The 27,874-nt window shown below is 39.1% G+C and overlaps 1 protein-coding gene across 5 annotated transcripts in view; it reads right to left on the bottom strand.

The window, feature by feature from the left end:
* Nucleotides 1-27,874, bottom strand: part of Liprin-gamma — a 354,000-nt gene that overhangs the window by 192,101 nt on the left and 134,025 nt on the right. The window lies entirely within an intron of this gene.

Here is a 27,874-nt window from a genome sequence, read left to right as displayed (position 1 = left end):
GCTAACCCCTAACACAGTCATCAGAAAGTTGGTCCCTAACAACACAAGTCGAAGCCGCGTAATCATTTAGCGTTGCACGTTGGACGGGTAGCATTTTTTTCTATTCATTCACCTACATCAGCTAAATAAAGAGAAAAGCAGGGGCATAGAATGATAATCCAAATGCTTAAGTAAGCGAAACGTTGAAAGATTGGCTGCAGTCATCGTTTGGCTGCCGACTGATTATCAGGGGTGTTCGTTGCGTTGCACACTGAAAACGAAACTAACTCAGAGAGGGAATAACTTTTACTCAGTTGTGAGTGACTTTTACTCATTCGTATGAATTTTTTTCTCAAAACGCAGGTTATTAAACGTATTCGTAACCTACGATTTAAAAAAAAACTCCATACGAACCAGTAAAAGAGACTCATTCTTTGAGTAATATTCGTTTTGAATGTATTTAGCTTGCCATGTCGGCTATAAATTTGATATTGAATAGTCAAGCTCAGTGTGAAATTTGCATCAAATTCCATGTTTTAACTTGACAGCATGGCCAGAACGCAGGATTCTGTATTCAGAGAAGTTATTCTGATAGACAATACCTATCGCATGATTGGCCTCTTAGTTCAGAATTCACTCATCATGCAGCGCTAGTAACATTTGATTCAAAAGGCTTGCTTATGCAGTCTACATTCACAGAAAACGAATCTTATTCAGAGAGTGAGTCACTTTTTTTTCGTAGGCTACTCATGTGCTGAGTGACCAACACTTTTGGAAGTGTATTACGAATGAGCAAAAGTTACTCACTCTCTGAGTTATTTTCGTTTTCTGTGTTTCGACTAGATAGGAGATTGCTATCTCGAGTAATGTTATTAAGATCTATTGTATACTGGACACAGGGTGACCAGTGAACCGGAAAATCAGGAAAGAGCCGGAAATTCTAAATCACCGGGAGAAGCCCGCGAATTCAGAAGATGAACTGCGAAAATATATACTTCGTCCTCTCTTTGGAAAATAATAATCTTCTCAATTACTAGATTTTCCGGATACAATCACTTTGAAGAACTTATTTGATAATGTTGATGAAAATTCCAAAGGAATTTAGAGGAAATTTTGGAATGAATTCTAGAGCTAAAAAGGTATGTAAGATACAAATTCCAAAGGAGTTTTTGGAAGTATTTTTATAAAGTTTTGACTACAACGCCAAGTCCAAGTTGTTTAAGTTCAAAGTAGAATTATTAGGTGGTTCTGTGTAAAATTACGTGACGATTGTAAAGAGGATTACAGGTTAATTTCTAATGAATATTCTAAGCAAATTCCGAGAAGGATGTAAAGAGAGTTCTTATGAGAACTTCAAAGAAATTCTGAGAGTATTGAATTCTTCCGGAATTAGAAAGATAATTTCAAGTGAATTTTAATGAAAGTTCCAAGGGACATCCGTGAAAAATATCAAGGGTTTCTAAACTACTATTTTGTCATTTATATGTTATTGAATGGAACAGCAAACTAATCTCGTGACTTTTTGTTATCTGAGGTTTTTTTTTTTAAAGAAGTTTAAAGTCTGAAATTTTGAAAAGTTTAGTAATGTGACTGACAACACGGACATTCTTGGTCTTTCAGAAGAGTTCTATTTTGTATCACTGTATAACATTCGGTACCATTCACCCGCTCTGTAGTGTTCAAAATTCAAAATTCTGCAACAACAAAAGCATTTTAAAAATCAGACTTCAAAAATTTATATAATTTATGGAATATAATTTGATAATCTAATGCGATCTTGGAGAATAAACCATTTTCCATAATCTGCTTTTTTAATCAATTGATGTGTTTTCCCGTTTTGTGCCTTTAAAAAAAATACGGAACGAAGTTTTGAAAGATTTTGAACGTTAATAACTCAGCTGTCCCTGGAACAATTTCAATAATTTTATCACCAATCAATCACACATATTTCTACGCACCGAGAGCAATGCTTTTGACTGTTGATTTTAAACAAGAAACTATTGAAAAAAATGGTAAATGTCAAGCATTATCAGCATTATCAAAAAGCGTCTAAATAACTAACAAATCCACCAATTACGTACATGCATATGCTGCTTCCCCAACACAGTCATCAGATAATCGTTTCTAGACGAAACATGTCGATGTAGCATTGCTTGTTCCCCAACAATGTCATCAGAGAGTCGTTAGTAGATAAAGCAAGTCGAAGTAGCATTCGCCTCCGATCTTTGGGCTTGTGCGAATATGGAGGATGAAATTGCGTAAAATATTGCACCCTCATCGCCATATTTAGAACCACACGCCCCTAACGACCACACAAAATGCTCTCCAGAGTTTTAATCGTGTAGCCAAACTTGGAAGCAGGAGTGCAAGTGATTTTGATCGATTCTCTTCCACGACTTTCGGTTTCGTTAATAACTCGACGGCAAAAACAATCATTAATACGTTTGTTGTTCTGGATGATAGAAGAGCATAGCAGAAATAGTGCGAACTAGGCTAGTAAAGCCATGGTCATCAAAAGAGGAAATCGATGAAGAGGATTGGCTTTCACCCCTCTGCTTCTAAGCCCTTTAATTCAGTCGTCGGCATAGCAATGAAAACAACCATCGCACCGCTTTTGGTTCTTGGATTACACTTGCTGGTTGCTATTCTGCTGTTCGACATTTTCGAAGGATTACCAAAAAACATAAAATAACACTATTTTCTAGGGATGCCTAAAAGTCCAGTTATTCACTGTTTTCTATTGATGTCAAAAAGTCCAATATTTTTCCAGTTTTCGATTGAATATTTATCAAATTTTCAATTACTTGAGCGCGTAACCGACATCCCTTCTTGTTTCTACTCGTTTGATTTAGTGAAGTAGAGAAAAAAAAATAAAAGTACTAATTTATCTGAACAGGAGAGATAATATAGAGAAGAACCATGACGTGAATCAGGATTATAAATTCTCCGAAAAAAGTGTTAGGCGTCTTTCTGCTAAAGGCTAAGATTTACCAACTTGTTAAGAGATGGAGTTTAACGAGAAAACTAAAAAGAGGAGGAGCTTCAGCTTCTTGGCCTCTGATATTCTGCGGCCTTCCAACCTGTGGCAGACACCAGTTCAACCCCTGTCCAGCAGCAGACGGGCCGAGACTCTTGCGAGTGCTTTTTAGAGATAAACTAGCCTAAGGCTAAAAATCTCTTTAATATAGTTTAAAAAAAAAAATCTTGCGGGTGCCCAGTGATTGAACCGAAGAATATGGGATTGTCCGGCCTTCACGTCATCTGAATCTTCCAAAGGCTTTAAGCCTGTACTACAATCATCCCTTTCCAAAAAGAGTTAAATTTCTGAACATGTCTCAACTAAAATTCATATCAAAAGGTTCTTTTAAGGGCAATCATAGTCCTCCTAAAGAGTATAAACAGAGAGAACTCCGCTCAAATTCCTATTCCTACACAAAACACAAGCTCCTGTTTCAGTTAATAAATAACATTTATTATATAAGACCACATAGTCCTACGTCACCATTGCGTACCCCATAGAGCTGTCCGTTGTAGTTTTTCGCAGCGACATCTTTTGCTAGAATCAACCATGCTTTATAAAATTTTGCTGTTTAAAAAAAAATAGTATGATGGGCACCCGGGAAAAATCGATGAGATTTGAATAGCTTCATGTATCCAGGCATAAGCGATCGTTAGTCGTAATGGTTTGTTGTGACCAGGGATCAAGTGCTATTCAATTTTTTGCGAGTCAAACACACGCTGTTTCGAGGCTGCACATTTATTTCCAAACAGACGTGAAAAAGCATTTCATTCTTCTTGTGTTGGAGAGCTACCGCTCCAACGGCTCCTTCTCTCTCTCTTGCTTCTCCGAGAGTGTGCTTTCTCTATTGGCGTTGATAGCAACTCTGTAGCTCTTTACTCCTATGGTAAAATCCATAAACAAACGTCAGACTGTGCGTGAAACATGGTGGACTTCGTACTATCCTTTCACTCCACCGAAAAATCTCGTAAGAAACTGTCAACCTTTTATAGAAGAGACAATTTTTCGACGGTGCCGTCATCGCCAATAGCTGTACCTTGTAGGATAGCTAGCAATTAATTTTCCAAGCGTTAACAACAAGTAGTTAAAAGACACGGGCCCATAATATCAGCGTTCATGGTGCGATTCCAGTCTGCTCCATTTTATAAATTTTTTAGCATTGTTATTTTCCATAAGGCAAATTAATTAAATTCATACCGAATTTTTCAGTCTAAACTACTACTATGAATATCAAAATGAATATCAAAAATTTACTTCTCTAAGTGCACCATGGCGGATTAATTAACATTCATGGACCTAGGATTTGAAATCACTTTGGGTTTGTGTGCTTAATTACACAAGTCGGTTGGTTCTAAAATATTCTATTAGAACAAAAAAGTGCAATTTTTCAAACGGAGGTTTTGGTTCTTTAGAGCCATTCCCAAATATTTATAAAGGGGAAATGGATGTAATGTCGGCCTAAATGCCCCTAATTTGGGCCCAAACATTAATTATACAATCGACTAAATTTTCAATAGCGACCAAAAATATCCATTAGTACCGTCCCAATGAAGCGTTCATTATTGATCATGAAATTGATAAATAGCAGATTTTTAGCGATGAGCCCAATATTAGAACCATAGTCCAACATTTCCCCTAGTAAATTACTATAAAATTAATTAAATCAAATAGGACTTCGCGCTACTTTGTCGTTTCCGTTCTATTTGCTAAAAACCATAAAAACAAAACCTTTTCAGATTAGGATGTTGACATATTTGCGCTCTTGCGAGATATCAGCGATTTGAAGTGAAGTGGAGTACGACGAAATAATGTTTTAAAGCCAATCAATTTAGGACTCTTAGCTCCCAAACTTGGCGTCAGATAAATATCCTAGCTTAGTTTAAATATTGATTTTTGAAAATTTAGTGGACCGCATACTTTCAACATCGGTGCCGGGGTTCCACAAGGAAGCATTTTTGGGCTCATTTTATTCAACCTGCACTGAAAATGTATTTTCGTTATTTCTCTGAAAACCGTTTCGTAAAAATCAATATCGTACATACAACACATCTATCATAAATGGTACGAAACATTCGTTTTCCCTGTCATCTGGCGCAATGTCAATATTACGCCTTATTCGTATAATATACAAATTCATCTTCGTACAATCAAACCAACAAATGCGCTTATTGTCTCCTAAAGTTCTGATTGTGTGTTGGAGATGGGATACTGGTTTGACCAATACATGCAAGCTACCACTTTATTCAAAATACTGGTCACGGTGGTTGTATGTCAGAGAAAAAAATACATGCAAGCAGCAGAAAAAGCAAACGAAATCGAATTACCGCTCCATGAGTACTTCTTATTTGCCTTTAACCTTTCCTTTTCTCGTAGCACAGATAGAGTGATGGCTAATGCAAGGTTCATGATTCGAGGCCGGTCTGAAGCCTAATTTTATATTTTTGTCATGTTTATCGCTTACAATAATGAAGTTATTTTTACCCATCCTCACTAACACACTCCACATTTTTCGGTCTCCACAACCAACACTTGTGGCCCGCTGGTTGGGTGTAGCGATAGCGAGTGTGGCAGTTCTAACGAAACTAGCTTCATACAATGTACAAATCCATTTCGTTGCAGAAAACAACGAATAAATTCGTAGAACAAACGAGCGATTTCGTTGTATAAACGAAATTTTATTTTCAGTGTGTTCACTTCCGATATGCTGGCTCTTCCTGATGGTGGAACGTTGTCTCTGTTCGCAGATGACACATCCATCGTCTACAAGGGTAGGGTCATTGGAGCTCTGACTGCCTAACTTCAGAGAGGCGTGGACGTCCTGTCTGAATATTTCAACAGCTGGAAGATCTGTATCAACGCGGCAAAGACCCAGGTCTAAATCTCCCAGACTTGTTCCTTCAGAGAATAATAAGATCTGTCTGAACGGCACACTGGTGGAATGGTCGAAAGAGGTAGTCTCTCTCGGCAGCAAGCTGATTTTCAAGGAGCACGTTTATAAAAAAAAACGAAATGTGACATCCTAATAAGATCCCTGTATCCACTCATCAACAGGAGGTCTACCCTGTTCCTGAAAAATAAGCTTGCTGTCTACAAACAAATCATCCTTCCCGTAATTGAGTACGGTATGCCAATCTGGGAGAGTTGTGCCAAATGCCATCACCTCAAACTCCAAAGGATCCATAACAAGATCCTTAGGGTGATCCTAAACAGTCTTCTGTGAACTAGAAATTGTGAGATCCACCTCCTGGCTGGAATTCAGACATTAGAAGACCGGAGAGTTTTTATCCTGGAAAAGTTCAGAGACACCTATCTGAGATCAAATCATCAGATCATACGTGATCTAGCACGTTAGGTTAAGTTATACTTGTAGTTTGGTAGGTTATCACTTTTTCAATTCAAACAAAACACACTCCCAAAGGGGTATTCTGTAGACTAGTAGAAAAACGTGAATGCGTAAATTAGAATAACAAATGATACAAAAATGATAGGCTAATCAATTAACATGTTTAAACAATGTAAAATCATAATGAACAGAAATAAACGTAATTTTACTACTACTAATTTAGTGGGCTGTTTTGCATGCAAACATTTGCTATCCCACACTGACCTAAAATAGCTTCTTGAAACTACTCTCTCTTAGATATGAAATCTCTCTCTCCTTTGTCTCCTTCTCCTTCCAGATATAAGGGACGCACTCCCGTATTTGAGAGTAGCACCAGCGTTTTTTGTACCACTCTGAGTTTTTAGTCGATCCCTGATTGTGATGAAAGGAGCTCGGTGGCTTAACAGCGACTGATTTTGCTTACTGAATCGCTACTCACTCCCTTGGCAAAGTTGTTCAACTTGTCTTTGCAGGAGTGCAAATTTCCTGAGGCATGGAAATTTTCGTACATGTTCCCAGTGCACAAAAAAGGTGACAAAAGGAATGTCCAGAACTACAGAGGGATCACATCGTTATGCTGCTGTTCCAAAGTGTTCGAGATTATCATCAACGAGGCACTTTTCAGTTCCTGCAAAAACTACATTTCCACGGCTCAGCATGGATTCTATCCAAAGCGGTCAGTTACGACAAACTTGACTGAATTCGTGTCACTTTGCGTTCGGACCATGGATTCTGGTGGACAAGTCGACGCCGTTTACACTGATCTGAAGGCTGCATTTGATCGAGTTGACCACTGCATATTACTGGGCAAACTTGAAAAACTTGGCGTTTCTGACTCCATGATTTCATGGTTCACGTCTTATCTCACAGACCGCTCGCTCTGCGTTAAGATTGGCGCCTCGCAATCTGAAGTATTCACGAACATCTCCGGTGTTCCACAAGGAAGTAATCTGGGACCGCTTTTGTTTTCGTTGTTTATCAATGAGCTTTCTCGTCTACTGCCACCTGGATGCCGACTATTCTACGCCGACGACGTTAAAATGTACATGATCATCAATAGCATCGCTGATTGTGAGGATTTGCAACAGATTGTGGATCATATGCAAAGCTGGTGCTCCCGTAACTACTTGACGCTTAGCATCAATAAGTGCAATGTGATATCCTTCTACCGTAAGAAGAAACCGATCAGATTTTATTATTCCATCTCCGGCCTGATTTTGGAGAGTTAGTCAAGTCAGAGACTTAGGAGTTACTCTTGACTGTGCATTGACGTTCAAGCCCCATTACAATGACGTCCTGAACAAAGCCAACAGACAGCTTGGTTTTATATTCAAAATCTCCGAAGACTTTCGTGACCCGCTGTGCCTGCGGGCATTGTATTGTTCATTGGTCCGCTCTATTTTGGAGTTCAGTGCTGTCGTTTGGTGCCCTTATCAGGCCTGCTGGATTGCAAGGTTTGAGAGTGTACAAAGGAAGTTTGTTCGTTACGCGCTACGTCATCTACCCTGGCGTGATGCATCTAACTTGCCTTCATACGGGGACCGCTGCCGCCTGCTTGGGATTGATACCCTGGAAACAAGACGACGTAATGCTCAAGCTGTCTTTGCCGCTAAGATTATTATCGGTGAAATTGACTCCCCACAACTACTTCGGCAGCTCTACTTCTACGCACCTGAGAGAGTAATGAGACAACGTAACTTCGTTCATCTTGCGACTCGTAACCGATGAATGGGATGAATGAGCCTATCCGCGCCGTGGCTAATGCGTTTAATGATGCTTATGCTTGCTTCGATTTTAATGTACCGTTAACTGTTTTTATCAGAAGAATGTCCTGAATGTATAGATTTACTAAGCATCCTTTTAAACTTAGATTATTCATTAAGACAACCAAAAGTCAGATGAATTAAGATTATAATAAATAAATAAATAAATAAATAAATAATATTGTGGATTCAATGTAATTTTTTTTTGGGATAATTCCTAAATTTTTTAGTGCCCAAACTTTATTTTCTATGGATCAATTTGTTGAACGTTTTATGGATCATTCGCTTTAAATGCTCATTCTTTAGACATTTAGGGGTACATGCAATTGTGTTGCTAAATTTTACGTAAAATATGGAACTAAGCAACATTTTCTATGGATCATTCACACTTTTTTAGCGATTTACATCAGAGTTTTTTGGATCGTTTGGGTGTTTTTTAAGGAGCATTCATGCCCCGTAACGTGGGTAGATCACCTTTTCGTGGTACGTTACGGGATGTAAGATCTACCACCGATTCCTAGTCCAGACTACTTCAAACTAGGGGAACAGGATTTTTTAGTAATCCAAGGAACACATCTTAGTCCTTGTTACTTTTTATGCCTTGGTGATAGTGACAAGACTCGTCTTTGCCCACCGAGGATGATCTTGAAACATGGCAAAAATGAGTTAGTTAGTCTTCATCTATGTGATTCCTAATCTTCTATTCGTTGATCTCTAGTTTGAAGTGGTTAAGACTAGGGTTCTGATGCATGGTCATGATCGGTGTCATTCCTTAATTTTGTTGTTAAGGAATCCAATTTTGACTGACAGGGGGCGCGCCTTTGGAGGGTGTTTCAACACTCCGAAGGGTATAAATAGCGGAACTTTTCAATTAGAGTCGGATCCTTGCGATAAATGCATGATTGACAACTGTAGAAAAATCGAATACGTTATCATTTCTCAATAGTGATGGAGTAATACGACATGCACTAATTTAAGGACACGGGATATACTACAATAGATCAAATTACTGGTCGCAGTGGTGTTAGGTCCTGCACAGAGGAAAAAAGGATCGTTCATCATTTTTGATGCATCATGTATTTATTTATATATGCAGCAGTATGTTTGCCTGTAATGGCTGGATTTATTGAAGATCGCGCCAGCAGTCTATGAGTAACCGTAGTGCGAAATTGAGAAACAGGAACTCAAACTTGAGAGAAGTGCATCGGCCATCGGCAAGAATCATACTGCACACGTTTAACTAATAGAGAACAATAATGTGAAAAGCTTATTTCGAAAATTTGCATTAAATCCTACCTAACTTGATAGCAGTTGCTCTATGATTGTCATCTCGCGTATTGCTTCCACCCGAACAATTTCCCCTACTTAACTGCATCCGGCGTATGAAACTTATTTTATCATCGCGTATGTTGTCGAAAATATGTTCCTTGCTGATAAATAGAAAACAAAAAGAGCCCATTCCCAACGAGCGAAACGGCAGAACAACTTCCCCAGTATCAGATCCAGCTGCACGGGGCTGAGCAAAAGAAAGACCTAAAAACATGGCGAAAATCCCTTCTGATGGTTATTTATACGTGAGACATGCGTGCGAGATTTCCTCATATGACGACTCTGTGCAATGCCACCGAGCATTGTCAAGACAGCCACCAAATTTGGTAAGTTTTGCACCCATATTGTGGCTCAACAATGAACTCCTTGTTCGCCTACGAAGCATCTGGGAAAATAATCTGCATTAATGGGCGTACAAATTTACGATACCTGCAAATTGATACCATCATTAAGTTTGTCATTCCCGTGGCAGTTATGAGCCTCTGTTGGTTTCTTTAAGGGTTAGTGCCTGCCAAAAAGGTGTCCTTTTGTGGCCCGGGATCGGGTTATTCATATTCGTGAGCGCTAAAAAGGCGACGTGCGTTGAGGTTTATTGGGCCATTCAAAAACCGGGCGTATCGTGATAATTGAGTCGTTTCGAGGGAACTCATTTGATTTTCCGCTGAGTGCCAACAAATCGCAAATAAACACAATTCATGGAAATATGTTTGAAACCGAACGCAAGGAATTGTTTCATACGGAAAGCAATCCTAGCAATATCAAACAGCAATTCCATAAAACATTAAACACAACCACCTTCGGTCGTTGGATTGCAGGCAGGAGGCAGGAGGTGACGGTGTGTGCTGCAGATTTATTTTATGCTCATTGTTTGTGCCCTTCTTTGAACATGAAACCTTTTGGGTTCGGTTCGTGCTCAGCATATCCATCCACCGCAACACCCCCGTCCACCCGAAACAAGAATAAGTAAGTAGCGCGTGGGGGAGTGGAAAATCATATCGGAAGCATACAATACCAGCTCGACCGACCGGGAAGGGTGGTAATCATTGCCGGGTTTGTAAATTCCCCTACAAGAGTGACAACACAAAGAAGGACGTGCTGTGGTGGTGGTCGATTGAAGAAAAAGCAAAACAAAATTCACATTTTTATGACCTGCTACTTTCCGGGCTTCAACAGCGCGCGATGGGATACCTCTGCTGGCCATATGGCAGGGCGGTCGAAAGTTCTGCTCCACGAAGCCAATAGACCAAAGATCGAGTTTTGGGTTGGAAAAGAAATGCCACAAAGTGCCGTATTTTACCGAGCACAAGACAACAGGGTGCTGGAGGGTTGGAGGTTGGAGAACGTTATCGCTGGATGCGCGAACAAAAGTACCTACACATGAAAGTATTTCGAAGGGAAACAAAAAAAAACTTGGAACAATGCCACTGTTGGCCGGGTTCGTCTGTGGTATGTTTAATTTTTCATTTCAGCGGTATTTGAGAAAATATTTTATGATATTTAATCGTATCATCCCAATGGAAGAGAAGGGTGGTGGAAAATGGAAGGCGAACTGTAAGTATGTGAATATGATGAGCGTTTCAAAAATAATGTGTTGATAAAATAAGGGAGAAGGGCAAAAAATGGTTCTTTTTATTGGGCACAATTTATTCCTTCGTCTTACTGTTGTCCTCTGTATTTAAGTAAAAGATGGAAATTACGTCTAGGGAAGAGTTTTTTTTTTGCGTGCCTTCTAGTTTGGTAGTAGCTGACTAATGGAAAGTTTTTCGCCTCTTAGCATAGCAGCATTATTGGCTTAGAAGAAAAGTAAATCATATCGAACTATTGTGTTCTTAAAATCGGTTGGAGGAAGGTATGCATGGAATGATGGTCATTAGACTAATAAAAAATATGAAATTTTCGTTCCACAATGCTCATTCGGTTCAAAATCGGGTCCTGATCAGCCTCCCAAAATTTGAACTTATTTGGTACGAAAGTGACTTGACACAAACCATTTGAAGTTTGTCTTGAAATTACCATGGGAAAACCAGGGTTACTTCCACTCACTTGCTATAAAAAAATGTTTTTCAGAATTATGAATTTTCCGGAAAACAAAACTTTTTGTTCATTCACTTCTATAATTTTTCCATAATTTTTGTCTGTTAAAAAGTTCTATAATTATTTTTATAAAAAAATTTCTCAGCTACATCATTGCACAAGATTGTTTTGCAGCCAAACGAAAATTAAAAAAAAAAAACTATTAATTGTTTAAGAAATCAATAATCTTATGGCATGATCAAGCAACTGTTTTGTAGGCAACACTGTATTGTGCAGTGTGGCATAGTTGCCATGATTATTGTTGCATCCGAACAGTTTTTTTTTTCCATTGATTTGTTTTCCGTCGATCTTGTTTTCCGTGCTGAGCATTGGGGACCGACGCCAAGGAGGCAGCTCCCACACCTGGACCCTACCTATCGACCCATCAACTCATGAACCGGGGACCAACGGCTTTACTTCCCTAAGCGTGTCTGCTTCTCACTCCAATGGGCCTGGGTTGAATCCCAGTCGGTGCCGTTGGGATTTTCTGAGGCATAAAATCTCTGATCATGTCTTCCTTCGGAAGGGAAGTAAATCCGTTAGTCCCCGGTCTACGAGTTGATGGGTCGATAGGTAGGATTCCAGGTGTGGGAGCTGCCTCCTCTGCGTCGGCAGCATTGGTACTCTGTACGAAAAACAAGACAGAAGGAAAAACAAATCATGGAAAAAAAATACAGAAGTGGTAGGACATGGCTTAATATGTATACCTTATTACATTGTTTTTTTCTTTTAATTCTACTACTATTTTATAACTTTCACTAGTACATTTAAAAATCTATAACAGATACGTAGTTCGTTAACTACTTGCAAGCTTCTTCAGTGTCTAGTGTCGAGACACTGAACAAGTTTGCTTTGCTCAATGGGTCCAATGCCTGAAAAGGTTCTGGTTATAGCTTGTCTCATTGCGATACGTTGCTGCTGGTGAGACCACTCAAAATAGCAAGCGTGATAATTTTGGTTTATTTTGGTGTGAAACAAAAAAAAAAGCGATTATGTCGATAAAGTATAACGTAGGGGAATTTACGTATTCTCGTCAATCTAAGCAGCGTCCGCACTTCTAATAGCATTTACACAGCGTCACGCACATATTTGACGTGTCTGTTTGTTTCAATTCATCTGCTGCTTGCTTCTCTATCCATTCAAATCGACAGAATTCTTCAAAACTGTTTGAAAGCGTTTTTACAACGCTCTAAACTTCTCAGGTGAGTGTGACTATTGTCGTCAGCCTCTTTTTCTTCGGCAACCTTCCCATTAGAACTGCATGTTAACCAGCTGTTCTATTACCGGCAACTCGAAATCAGCCCCATTTTGTAGTACGTATGCTTAATTTGAAGAAAAATCTGGCATAACAAGATTGCTCCATAATCAGATTGAAGCTGAAAGACTAAAGAATCGTTTGGATATATTCAGGGAAGTGTGTTGATGGTAAAACATAGTGAAATTAACGTTTAAATTTTGGTTGCCGAAAACAGTCAATGGGTGCCGAAGCCGACATTTACCCTATGTTGAGTCCTGCTAGGAAGTATCGATCCCAGGCTGCTCTAGTAGAAAATCGTTACTGATGGAACTCAGACGGAACTATACTTCATTTCATTTGAATAACTTTTTGTACCCGGGCTTGAACATTCTTCTGTCGTAGCTTTTTTTAATGTAAGGGTCAAGGTGGCCTTAAAGTGACCGCTTTTGCTTACCACGCAGAACATAGTGTGTTAGAACCCAAGCCCGCAAGCCCCCTTACACATTGTAGTAACTGAATTTTAGAAAATTATGTTCCTGGTTTTTCTTGAGTGCACATCCTATTCTTTCTGGTTTTATATAAACAGCTAATATCTGAAGGTATGAAAAGGAATACCGGCAGGATTGATTTTAGCAATTGATGTCATGGGAACAATAAAGTTACGGCATTTTATTTTAAATGCAGATAACCGGAAATGGATTTAGGTCATTCGTAACTTATCCGGGTGAGATTTTCTCTTATCTCAAGTCTATTAGAGTGAAGCACATGGATAATAGACAGATGCAAAATATTAAATTTTCGCTCCAAAGTGCTTCAAAATTGGGTCCTGGTCAGGGCTTCGAAATTTGAATTCGTTTGGTTAAGAACTAACTGTGCAGTAACCGTTTGAATTTTGTATGGGGATTATTATGGGAAATCAAAGTTTTTTGACAATCTTTCGCCTTGTACCTTTTTTTCTATATTGCTCTGAGAAAAAATCGATGACTTTTCGTATAGGAAATTATCCAAGCTACAACTTTGTTAGTCAAACGACAAATAAAATAATATGATCAATCAGCTGCTTTGTGAGCAACACTGTATTCTACACATAAGTTACAACTTAATGACATTATTGGGGGACAAGATGTTTTAGAAAATTGTCATCAGATGATCAGATGAAATTTAGACTGTTTTGGTAATAAAAGGGGATCACTAAATATTAGTGATATGTTGATGATAATGATTCAATAAATTCAAACATACATGAGTTACATTATAAGAACGATGTGATCAAAATATTAAGACTGACAGTTTCACGAGCTTTGACATAAATATCATGAAAAAATCACCGGTTTTTTCGATTTTTAGATATATTTTTTTGAAGTTATTGAAGTTATCAAGCATAGGGTTTTCACTCACTACCCATGATAACCATTAACAAGTGTAAATTCTAAATTGATTTATTTTTTTAAAGTTTTGAATATTTGTGAACATAATTTCGGTCGGTCTGGGTTGTCCCACAGCTGTCTACAGCAGCAGTCGATTTTTTATTTCGTTGTGAACCACACGATAGCCTGTTTTCGAGACTCGCTATTATATAGTTGCTCTTTGTTCGTTGCTAGCAGTTCGGTGCCTTTTGTTGCTACGGTGCAAGATGTGTGAAGTAAAAAACACCATCAAGTTTAGCTTCAGCCATTGTGATGCCAAACCAAACATCGGAGAGATAGTAAATTTCGCCAAAGCACTCGACGCGGATCCGGCTGAAATGGAAGCTGTTTATCGCATTGGTGAGGAAAGGGGAGTCTTCATGAAGTTCAAATCAGAGGAAGCGATGCTCCATGCTCTGACATTCAATTCGGAGGATTTAATCTTCCATTATGCGAATGGAACGACGGCAAAGGTACGCATGTCGCATGCTGGTGAATTCATTCAATATGTGCGTGTGTATGACTTGCCACCAGAGGTACCCGACAACGAGCTGGATAAAGTGCTGGGGAAATGTGGGAAAATTAAACGCATCATCCGGGAGAAATTTCCAACTGATCTGTGTTTTGAGGTATATACAGGGATACGCGGTGTATATATTGATGTGAAGAAGGAAATCCCCACGTCATTACATTTCTTCAATCGCAAAGGAAATATTTTTTATGATGGTAACAAAGATAAATGTTTTCTGTGCAAGGCGGACGGACACCGGAAGCTTTCCTGTCCCAAGCGGAAGGCTCGGAAGGAACCGGAGAAGCAACTGAAGGAAAAAGGAAAGCAAAGTGAAAGAAAACAAAACAGCAGCAGTACGTATGCTGGTGTAGTGGTGGAAGGTGCGTCGTTTGTCATTAGCGATCAGGAAACGGACACGGGGTTGGAGATGTTGAATGAAGATAATGGACGTGACTACCCCGACGACCGATGAGAGTAGCGGAGAGCATGCAACGGGAAACGATGTTCAGAAACAGCAGCAGCGATCACGATTTGGGTTCATTGAAAATTCGGGAAAGAAAGAAGTTGCGTGCACGGGAGAAGATCGCTTTGTCGCCGCTTCGATCGCCACCCTGAAAAATCATATGATAAAATATATTTGTATATATTTTTTTTGTATTTTGAGTACCATAATTGGTATTCTATGTTACTCGGCTCCGCTAAGTTATTTTTACAACATTTGAGCCTGCCAAATAAACAAAAAAAAAAAAAAAATCGGTTGGTAGTGTACGGTTCATCCAGATATAATCCAGCTCACTGAGCTGTTGCAAACATGTTAAATAGTATGTTACAATAATGTAGCCATTTTTCAAGACATCATGAAAAGTTCACAACAAGTATTTTATACGTTGCAGATGAGTGGATATTAAAATTAATGATTCATATTGAACTGCAACAACACCGCAACGATTTGTCAACATAACTGCACCATTACGTATTATCGATGTTCCAGTTATGTTGAAAATAAGTAGCAAATGAGTAGTTTGAGTATGTGCGTGCTTTAAACGTCACTTGTCAGTAGCAATGTGACATCGAGTGGTAGCGACATCGGTGCAGCTCCTCCGCCAGGAGTCATCAGTTTTCAGCATTATAAGCCACTAGTTCTGGCAATCCAACCGCTATTTAGTGCCGTTTCCAGTTCGCCAGCAGTTCAAGCAAATACGAGCTCCGTCTCTAACGGTTCCTCAACGGCCACATCTCCGTTCGGCGGTATCATCATATTTGCTGCCCCCAGCTCATGCAACAACCAATCCATCGTCACCTCAGACTTCTCACCGTTCTATTTAGCGCTTTGGAACACCCGGTTGGTTGAGAGACTACGGCCACTCCAGCCGCTGTTGTCATTGTCTTTAGTCACCATCGTCCCCCGCCATCCGTAATCCTATCGTCCTCGTCGTGGTCTTCCATTTCCTATGCAGATGTTAGCACATGCATTACGATTTCTTTGCTTTTGCCAATGTTGTCCAAAAATATTTTACAACATCAAAGTGACAAGACATATTTGAGCCTTGGTAAAGGGTGTCCACGATGAAATTGCCACACTATGAAATTGCTCTAACTTTTTAACCGTTGGGTAGAATTTGATGAAAATTTGGGTGGATTTAGTTCATAGTGCATTATTTACATCCTGCAAGTTTTAAAGTCCTGTGATCAAAACTCGCGGAAATGGAGTCGAAAGAACAGCTCGTGCGTGATAAAATCTTGCGCATTCATCACGAGAACAAGGATCTCTCGCATCGTTCCATCGCTAAAACGTTGGGAATCGCGAATTCCACGGTGTCGCGAGTGATTAAGCGGTTCGAGGAACGGTTGACCACCGATCGGAAGCCCAGAAGTGAAGGAAAAAGTATTCCGTACAACACCAAAAATCACAACCGCGTAGTTGGGGCCTTCAACCGAAATCCGAACGCCTCCGTTAGGGATGTGGCTAAGAAGCTGCACCTAAGCCGAAGTTTTGTCCAGAAGGCCAAAACTAAGGCTGGGCTTCGAACGTTCAAGGTACAAAAGGCCCCTAATAGCGACGAGAAGCAGAACAAGTCCGCCAAAACCCGTGCCAGGAAGTTGTACCTCAACATGCTGACGAAAGTTGAATGCTGCATCATGGACGACGAAACATATGTGAAGGCCGACTTCAAACAGATCCCCGGCAACCTGTTTTTCACGGCCAAGGATAAGTTCAGCGTTCCGGAGCATGTCCGCACTCAGAAGATGTCCAAATTTGCGAAGAAATTCCTGGTTTGGCAAGCCATCTGCACGTGCGGGAAGCGGAGTGCACCTTTCGTGACCCAGGACACGATGAACGGACAGGTGTACATAAAAGAGTGCCTCCAGAAGCGGCTGCTTCTTCTCCTGAAGGCCCACAACGTCCCAACAATCTTCTGGCCGGATTTGGCCTCATGCCACTACTCCAAGGACGTGCTGAAGTGGTATGCGGACAATAAGGTCAATTTCGTGCCGAAAATGTTCAACCCTCCCAACACTCCGGAGCTCCACCCCATCGAAAAGTACTGGGCGATTATGAAGCAGCACCTTCTTAAACGACCTGAGGTAGTGAAGACAGTCGAGGGACTGAAGAAAGTATGGGTTTACATGCAAAAAACGGTTGATTCACAGGTTGTGCAGAATCTTATGGCCGGGGTTAAGGCCAAGGTGCGGGCATTTGCGTATGGACTGTAAATAAAATACGAGTAAAATGGTAAAATGAAGTTTAATAGTTATTTCTCAATCCCTGAAAATTTGATGGCAATCGGATGAAAACTCGAATTTTGCGAATCAATTTTGTGTGTGGCAATTTCATCGTGGACACCCTTTAGATACTAGATGGTTACAACATATCTTTACAGTGAAAACTTGATCCAGTTGGTTGCAAAACGAAGTTTGAAAACTTGTAGATTCATACGCTAAATTGGAACAAGATTGCAAATAGGTTCTTCAACACATCTTGGTTCGTCAACTTTTTAGTAACATTTCGAAATAGTTGCTCATTCTGTTGCAACACAGTTTTAAGAAACATAATGTTTTATGGAACTCTCATTTAACAAACACAACACAAGTTAGATTTGTTGCTCAAATGTTTCATAAAATATCACGTAGCATATAACTTCATACAAATTTGAGTGTAACATGTTTGCTCCTCCCATTTGAGGCATGATTTGACAGGTCATCCAAGCAGTACATTGAAACAGTTGAGTTTCATTATTGTGACCTAAAGTAAATGAAGCAACAAAGCTGCAGTCCGCATCGTGCTCTCTTGCCGTGCGGATCTATTTGCTTTTTGCTTAAGGAAGTGTTACTACTACCTAAAGCTACAACAAATTTAAACAGCACTTTTCAGTGCTCAACCTGTAAAAATTTTCTACCTTGTTCAACTCCTCTTATTCTTCTTCGATCCTTGTTTGGACCCTACCCGAGGTAATCCTTCTTGGATATCGATTTGGAAAATTCCTCTTCGATCCTTCAGATTCTTATAGTAATCTGCTTGGAAGTCGATTTGGATAATCGATTAATCGCACTTTTCAGTGCTCAACCTGTAAAAAATTTCTACCTTGTTCAACTCCTCTTATTCCTCTTCGATCCTTGTTTGGACCCTACCCGAGGTAATCCTTCTTGGATATCGATTTGGAAAATTCCTCTTCGATCCTTCAGATTCTTATAGTAATCTGCTTGGAAGTCGATTTGGATAAAACATTTACTGCCGCCATGGCGCCTAAACGCAAAAGAAAGGGGCAAACTCTTGACCCCCCTTCTGAAGAAATTAATTTGAGTAATCAATTTGATTTGCTCACGGATGATGAGAATGATCCATCATCCAAGAAAAATTCTAGTAAACTTTCCCGGCTTAATGCCAAGAAGGAAAAGATTCCCCCTATTGTGATAACCACTACCGATTTCCATGCTCTTCGCATGGAACTTTTAAATTTCGTGAAAGTTAAGTTTTCACTACAAATTGGACGTCGGGGTGAATGCCGTGTATTGGCTGAAACCTTGGACGGATTTAAATGTCTTCTCAAGTATCTTACTGAGAAGAAGCACAAATTTTTTACTTACGACACCAAAACTGAACGTGTGTTCAAGGTTGTCATGAAAGGACTGCCCAGTGGTGAATCCCTGGATCAGATCAAAGATGAACTGGCAAAATTACTTGGAGTTGTGCCACTCCAAGTAATCAAAATGAAAATGAAATCCCGTCCTGGCGATTCGCGCAACGGGATTTCTAATGATTTTTATTTAGTTCACTTCAAGTCTAGTGAACTAAACAACCTTAAGGCCTTAGAAAAAGCTAGCCTTATGCTCCATGTCCGAGTGAAGTGGGAACACTTCAGGAAGACTGGAGGAAATTTCCAAAACCTCACTCAGTGCCGTAAGTGCCAGGGATGGGGTCACGGAACTAAAAATTGCTACATGCCAGCTAAATGCATGAATTGTGGTGATTCCTCTCACGCAAAGGACGACTGTCCTGTGAAGGAAGATCCTAAGAAATTTAAATGTTCAAATTGTGGTGAAAACCACAAATCCAATTTTTGGGAATGTAAGACTCGCAAAGCGATCCTACAATCTCGTTCTAACCGACAGGTAGGAAACGCTCCACGTTTCCGACCAGGTACAAATTCCTCTGCTGTTAACAACGGTCAGCGAGGAACAAATTCTACATTCGTACCCGTAGGTACAAATATCACCCCTGCTTCAAATGTTCCATCTGTACCTACTCCCCTCGCTGCTAACAATGTTCAGCGAGTTAATGGAGCTACCTATGCTGCTATTGCAGCGGGTAGAAATCAAAATACTAACCAACGTTCTAACGGAAATTTTGACAATTTTGACTTAGGAAGCATTACTGCTCCTAAAATGGAATTTTTACAGAATTCATTAATTGACATGATTTCTGATATGCTTAAATCTAACTCCATGTTTGATGCTATTCAAACTGGAGTAAAATTTGCTAATAATATTGTCATGACTTTAAAATTCAGTAATGGATTTTAAAGCATTAAACATTTTAAATTGGAATGCTCGATCTCTTAAAGATAATGAAGACGAGCTATTTAATTTTTTGAGAGTTCATAACGTGCATATTGCCGTTATAACTGAAACGTTCCTTAAACCTGACCATAAGGTTAAGAAGGACGCAAATTACTTGATTTATAGAAATGATCGTCTTGATGGACCCTGTGGTGGCGTTGCCATCATTATTCATAGACGAATCAAGCATAAAATTCTTTCTTCATTTGAAACCAAAGTTTTTGAAACTTTGGGAGTTTCTGTTGAAACAAAATTTGGACAACTTACGTTTATAGCTGCCTATTTGCCATTCCAATGCGTAGGCCAGCAAAAGAATTTTCTCAAGGGTGACCTCCAGAAACTTACCCGTCATAGGTCTAAATTCTTCATTATTGGTGATTTTAATGCAAAACACCGCTCATGGAATAATGCTCAAAGCAATTCCAATGGTAATATTCTGTTTGATGATTGTTCTGCAGGCTATTACACTATTCAATATCCAAACAGCCCAACATGCTTTTCTTCTGCAAGAAATCCTTCCACTATTGATTTGGTCTTAACTGATTCATGTCAACTTTGTAGCCAATTGGTTACCCATGCTGACTTCGGTTCTGATCACCTTCCAGTAACTTTTGAAATATCCCAAGAAATAATTTCTAATCCCAACAGCTTTACTTTCAATTACCATAGGGCTGATTGGGAGCAATATCGAACATTTATGGAATATAACTTCGATCCAAACATTCCTTTGCAAACCAAAGATGAAATTAATTATGCTCTTGAATCTCTGACTACTTCTATAGTTGAAGCAAGAGCTGCCTCAGTACCAAAATGCGAGGTTAAATTCGATTCAATTATAATAGACGATGATCTTCAGCTCTTGATCCGTCTTAAAAATGTCCGTAGGAGACAATTTCAAAGAACACGCGATCCTGCCATGAAAGTTATCTGGCGGGATTTGCAAAAACAAATTAAAAAGCGATTCTCTGCCCTGAGGAACAAAACTTTTGAAAATAATGTTTCTAAATTAGACCCGAGTTCCAAACCCTTTTGGAAACTCACAAAAATTTTGAAAAAACCTCAAAAGCCAATTCCAGCGCTTAAAGAAGGTGGTAAAATTTTGATCACAAATTTGGAAAAAGCTCAGAAACTTGCTAAGCAATTCGAGAGTTCCCATAATTTCAGTTTGGGTCTTACTAGTCCTATTGAGAATCAGGTTGCTCGGGATTTTCTGAATATTTTCTCTCGGGAAAATATTTTTGATGATTCCTGGGGGACTGATTTGGACGAAGTAAGGTCTATAACTAAAAAATTTCAAAATATGAAAACTCCAGGTGATGATGGAATTTTCTATATCCTTATCAAAAAACTCCCAGAGAGTACCTTGTCTTTCCTGGTAAAATTATTTAACAGATGTTTCCATTTGGCATACTTTCCTGATAAATGGAAAAATGCAAAAGTTGTTCCAATTTTGAAGCCGGATAAAAATCCAGCTGAAGCTTCTAGCTACCGTCCAATAAGTTTGCTTTCTTCAATAAGTAAACTTTTTGAAAAAATAATTTTGAATAGAATGATGCTTCACATCAATACGAACTCAATTTTTGCAGATGAGCAGTTTGGATTTCGCCATGGGCATTCAACTACTCATCAACTCTTGAGAGTTACCAATTTAATTCGTTCAAACAAATCTGAAGGCCACTCAACTGGAGTTGCTCTTCTAGACATAGAAAAAGCATTCGACAGTGTTTGGCATGAAGGTTTGATTGCTAAATTGAAAAAGTTTAATTTTCCACTTTACATTATGAAATTAGTTCAAAATTATTTAACTGACAGAACTCTGCAGGTAAATTATCAAAATTCCAAATCTAATCGACTACCTGTTAGAGCAGGAGTTCCTCAGGGTAGCATTCTTGGGCCTATATTGTATAACATTTTCACTTCGGACCTCCCTGATTTACCTCAGGGTTGCCACAAATCATTGTTCGCTGATGACACAGGCATTTCCGCTAAAGGAAGAAGTCTTCGTGTTATTTGCAGCAGACTTCAGAAAAGTTTAGATATTTTCTCTTCTTATTTACAAAAATGGAAGATTTCTCCCAACGCTTCCAAAACTCAACTTATAATATTTCCACATAAGCCCAGGGCTTCCTTTTTGAAACCTAGTAGTAGTCACATAGTCACTATGAACGGAGTTCCAATTTCCTGGTCAAACCAAGTGAAATATCTTGGATTAATACTTGACCATAAATTAACTTTTAAAGATCACATTGAGGGCATTCAAGCCAAATGTAACAAATATATAAAATGTTTGTATCCTCTTATAAACAGGAAATCCAAACTTTGCCTGACGAATAAACTTCTAATATTTAAACAAGTTTTTAGACCGGCCATGCTTTACGCTGTGCCAATATGGTCTAGTTGTTGCACTACCAGGAAAAAAGCACTTCAAAGGATTCAGAACAAAATTCTGAAGATGATTTTGAAGTTGCCTCCCTGGTACAGTACTACCGAAGTACATAGAATTTCGAATGTTGAGACTTTAGCACAAATGTCCAACAAAATAATTAATAATTTCCGGCAAAAATCGTTACAATCCTCAATTGCAACGATTAATTCCCTTTATACTTAGATAATATTTAGTTTTAGTTATTTAGTTTTAAGCTATCAATTGTTATACTGACATGCAGGTTTAAAAAACCTGTTTAAAATACTGAATTGCCAAGACAGGAACAATGTAAAAACACTTAGATATATATCATAACAATTAAGGCTGGTAAGTTACTGTAGTAACTGGAGCACCTAGGTTAAAAAATGAAATGTAATTTATTTTGAATTTGGAACAAATAAAGAGTTAAAAAAAAAAAAAAAAAAAGCAACAAAGCTGAAACTTTGTCGTATCAAGATGTATTTTCTTTACCATTTAAGGGATCTCTGGGCAACTTAAATAAAAAAAATAATAGAATTGTGATGTTTTCTGTGTTGCTTGGGTAGTAGTCTAGTAGACTAGTAGTTGCTATAAATCAATGGAAACGCATGGTAGTCTAGTCACTAAATCAATGGAGATGCATGGTAGGAGTATTGAGCGAAAACCCAAAACTTAATAATTAAAAAACAAAACGTACCGCAATAACGAAAAAAAAAAACACACTGTTGATTTTTTGACATGTTGTGTAACAAAGCCTTAATTTACAAGGAAAACTTTAAAAACTTATTGCTCCCTCTGTCTACACATCATGAAACTAACAAAAATAACAAATACAATCATGGTTTTTCAATTCAAAATCATTTTTTAAATATCGTAATCGTTTTACTTTACCTTTCAAGTGATATTTTGATCTTTGAAATCGACGCAGTTAATAAGATATGAAAGAAGTCATGGAAATGGTCACCTAATTAAAAAAAAAATATTGGTCAAACATTTTGCGATAAGAAACAAAAATACAATTTTTTGCGAAATTCTGAGACCCACTGTATCGCTTTTCTATAGAACAGCTGTATTATTGATGTTTTATCAGTATATTTTAATTTTTTGGCGATAATTTGTGATTTTCCTCAGTGTATATTTTGTCTGAGAAGGCAGTCTAGTTTACGACAACTTTGTCTCAAACGTCATTTCGATTAGATGGGTCGTCTCCGTGCTATGATTTATTGAAAAATTTCGAATGCCTCGTTCTGAAAAATTCCCCGTGACATGGAATTATGCTGAGTAGACTTCTTTAAAACCAGTCTTACAGAGGTTATAAAATTTATTATAGAATTTTTATGTCGCAGTACAAACCTGGTTCGTTTGCCCCTAGCGAACAATTAAGCAAAGTTTCATGGAATTCTGAGAAGAACTACTTTAAAACGTCTAGAAACCATTCAAAACTCAAAATCCCCATGATAATATCAGAAAAGTGAAAGCGTCAAAAATGGCCTCACAGTTACTAAATGAGCCTAGAATTATCAAAATGGCTTTGAATTGCTAAAATAGCCAGCTAGCTTTGAGTACCGTCTAAATGGCCTTAAAACTTATAAACCGGCCTGACAACTCGTATACAGCTAGCTAGCAAAACTATACAGTAGGTCTCAGAATTTCGTACTTCCTGGTTGTTTTGTTCCTTATCACAAACTAGTAGCCCCGTATTTTTTTTTATTTTGTCATTAAAGTGACCATTTTCTTGTTAGGGTGATCCAAAAATCGATTTTTTTAAATGACTTTTTTCAAAAATTCGTAACTTTTGAACCACTGGGCTGATTTCAAAGATCAAGCTATCAAATGAAAGGTTCTTAAAAATACCTTTCAGAAATAATTATATCAGTTGCATAAGAGTATTGAACGAAAATTTGATAACTTTAAAACATATAATTTAAAAACCACAAAAAAACAAATAGCTGATTTTGTGATATATTGTGTAAAGAAGCCTAAATTTTCAAGGAAAAATATTAAAACTCATTGCGGCGTCTATCTACAAACCATGAAAATCATAGGAACAAATACAATCAAATCGGCCCAGCGGTTCAAAAGTTATGAATTTAAAAAAAAAGATTTTTTGGACCATCCTAATATGGAAATGGCCCCCCTAATGACAAAATAATAAAAAAATACGATTTTAATATTTTTCGATAAGCAACTAAACTACAAATTTTTACGAACTTCTGAGAACCACTGTATCTTTTGGATATACTGGCTGATAATAATCTTATATCTTCGGATTTGCTAGATGATGTATCGTGGATTTGACGCTCTAAAACTAGCTTTGGCCTGCTCTCAACGTAGTGTTCTTGAAGCAAATCCACAGTTATAGTATTAAGTGAAAGCTGTCTATGCCAACCAATGCACGAATTTGTAAGTTATTAGTTCGGGCCTTCGGGGGACGTTTTTAAAAAATAAAATTAGAACTACGAACTTACTCGACTGAAGGTCTGAACTGGAATGATTTATTCTTCTAAAGCAAAAAGTTACAATGTGCTATATACTAAAGGGTTTAATGAAAAACGCTAAGTGCGCGAATTATTACTTATATGCTATCTATGTTTTGTCTGCTGCTAACCGGCTCGTTGTCACTGATGGATGGTCGCCTCGTGGAAAGGAATGGGAATGCTGATATACAGAAATATGATTATGCATTGGGATGCAGTTCTGCTGTTGTTGTTGTTGTTGTTGTTGTTGTTGCCGTTGTGTCTTATTATTGCTGATATGGACTGAAGTTCCTGTCGATAGTGTCGTTGCTGTGTCTCGGAATTTGTTGAATTGCTTGTAATTGGGTTCTGGTATGATTTCAGGAAAGTGCTGTACTTAACTTGTATATTGTGTGACAAGCTCAATGATACCATAGAGTTAACTCTAAGACTAGAAGGTCCCAAAGAAACGTGCTCAACTTTTTGGCTTAGCTCTGGTATTCTCTTCGGTCCCATGCTAATCGATTCACCCCTCGAAACATAGAAAGATCCACTAACCCCTCATTTTATCTGTCAAACTTTCATAGCGAATCAAAACAAACATTGTGTAGTACTAGAATTTCGACTAGAATGGGATACGTTAATCGTTTGCTTGGGACCAATAGGCTAATCATGTAGTGGGCCAATTTAAAATTGTTAGTTTCGTATTGATTGTTGATGATACTCTTTGCCCAGGGAAATTCAGAAAGTTCCAACCAGAAAGAATCCCCCGACCGGACTTGGTTTGGCTTGGTAATACCAACCGGTGGCAACTAACGATTTTAAATTGGCTCTCTGCTTGACTAGCCTATTGGTCCCAAGCAAATCGATTAACGCACCCCATTCCAGTCGAAATTCTAGTACTACACTATGTTTGTTTTGATTCACTATGAAAGTTTGACAGATAAAATGAGGGGCTCGTGGTATTTCATATGTTTTGAGGGGTGCATCGATTAGCTTGGGACCGAAGAGAGTACCAGAGCTGAGCCAAAAAGTTGAGCACATTTCTTCGGGACCTTCTGGTCTTAGAGTTACCTCTATGATAATACCGTGCCTTTACTGACTAAGCTATCTGAGACTCCATGAATCATCCTAATGGTCCTAAAAACGCTGAAAATGGTCCTATAAAATGTAGACAAAACTTTCCAACCTGACTTAATCTTGACTAGAATCTCCATACCAGCCTGTAAATGCCAAAACAACTAATCGTTTAAAGGGCACAACGATTCATAAATTATTTTCAAACGCCATTTTGAATGACTCTGAGGAAGCTGCCTGCCAGTGAAGTTAGAACCTCAGGCCTAGAAAGTCGGAAACTACAATGGCAACTTACAATAAGCACAGGAAAATGATTGGCTTTACATTTTTTTTTTATATTGCGTTTATTTTTCCAGGCTCATTTGCTGTAGCTTTGCGGAGCCGATATTAAGTGTTTGAATTACAGACTTACTTGAAACTAAACAGGAGTAAAGCGGGGGCTGATTACTTGGATTACTCACGGCTATCTCGAGGTTAGGGGTAGCAAATTGTAACAATTGGTTGTCAGGGAAGGGATTGAGAACACAGGGTTGTGCTCTTGATCTCGAACTAAGTGACATACTGATGAAAAAGACAAACATGGGGGTACACTGATGGGGAGCTAACAACTTGGGAGAACACAAGATGACACTAGCTACTAAATCCTCAGATCGATCCGTTTTAAAAACACATAAATTAAATTTAAATAGTCGGGATCTTGGCACGCCAAGATGTCTCTAACAAATGTTGTTTTCCTCGGGCCCTGAGGGATGCGGATAACGCAGATCAAGTAACACAATGGAGGGTGCATGACCAAAGCACGTGGTCGATATCGTGATAGCGACTACCACAAGCGCACAAATTGCTGCCTGCGAGCCCGATTCGGAAGAAATGCGAGTCTAACGAGTAGTGATTGGACATGAGCCTTGACATAGAATAATTTTCTCCAACAATTTCCGTATACAGGACAGCATAGCAATGGGACGGTACGAGTTATAATCCGACGCGGGTTTACCGGATAACTCTTACTTGCCTCCACGCATCTGGAACAATGGTGAGCTCCAGAAACTGATTGAATAAGTTCAACAAGCGTCTCTTCGCGACGTCTGGGAGATTTTTAAGCAAGTTGAACATGATTCTATCCATTCCTCAAGCTGAGTTGTTACATGAGTCACAAGATCAAGTGAGAATTCTACCATCGAGAATGGAGAATCTATTTCGTTACTACCCGACGGACGATCACGAACGTTCGTTTGAACCGGAACCGAATCCGGGCAAACTTTCCGCGCGAACGTTAATATCCATCTGTCCGAGTACTCCTTGTCTTCGTTAATCGGTGATGACGCGTTTCGCATTCTCCTGCCGACGTTCTAGAGTGTTCTAATGGAAGTCTCTCGCGACAAACCATCGACAGACCGACGCCAGTAACTGCCTTTTTTAGCTTTAATTAAGTCCTTAAAAGTTTTCTCGAGGTCGGTGTACCGCTCGAATTCCCTGACCTTATCGTGTTTGCGGAAATGGTTAAACGCGGCGGACTTCTCGCTGTTCGCGTCGGTGCAATCCTTATCCCACCACGGGGTGGGAGGACGCTTGCGAACGGAAATACCCGGAACACATTTCGTCTGTGTTCGCAGCGTACAATCGATGATAAGACGCGCGAGAAAGGAGTACTCGTCCAGTGGAGGAAGTGTTTAAACCGATTGACTGGCATCAAGAACCGCGGTCACGAATTTTCGCCAGTCAATACGCGATGTCAATCGAGCGAGTAGAAGATGAACCATTGTTAATAGAAACTTTGATTGGCAAATGATCACTACCGTAGGGATCTTGGATTACTTTCCACGAGCAATCCAACGATAATGAACTCGAACAATGTGAGAGGTCTAGTCTGCTTATTTTTGCTGGAGGTTTGGCTACTCGTGTTGCTTCCCCGGTGTTCAGAATTGTCATTTTGAAGAAGTCGCACATGTCGTAGATCAAGGTTGAGCGGTTGTCGTCGTACAGTTCCCCTCAGCCTGTACCGTGAGAGTTAAAATCTCCCAAGATCAACTGTGGCTCCGGAATAGCCGTGCAGATATCCGAGAAATCGCAGTTCTCGGTGGAAGATAGACTGAGGCAATACTGAGGCATGAGCCTCGAATGTTAACCTGACATGCAACAACTTCAATGCCTGTCACCGAAGGCAGATCAATTCTGTAGAA

This window comes from Ochlerotatus camptorhynchus, unplaced genomic scaffold (genome assembly GCF_037179485.1).
Source record: "Ochlerotatus camptorhynchus isolate MF236.1 unplaced genomic scaffold, CSIRO-AGI_Acam_v1.1 ptg000530l, whole genome shotgun sequence".
Lineage (NCBI taxonomy): Eukaryota > Metazoa > Arthropoda > Insecta > Diptera > Culicidae > Ochlerotatus > Ochlerotatus camptorhynchus.
This window is presented reverse-complemented; position numbering and strand designations above follow the sequence as displayed.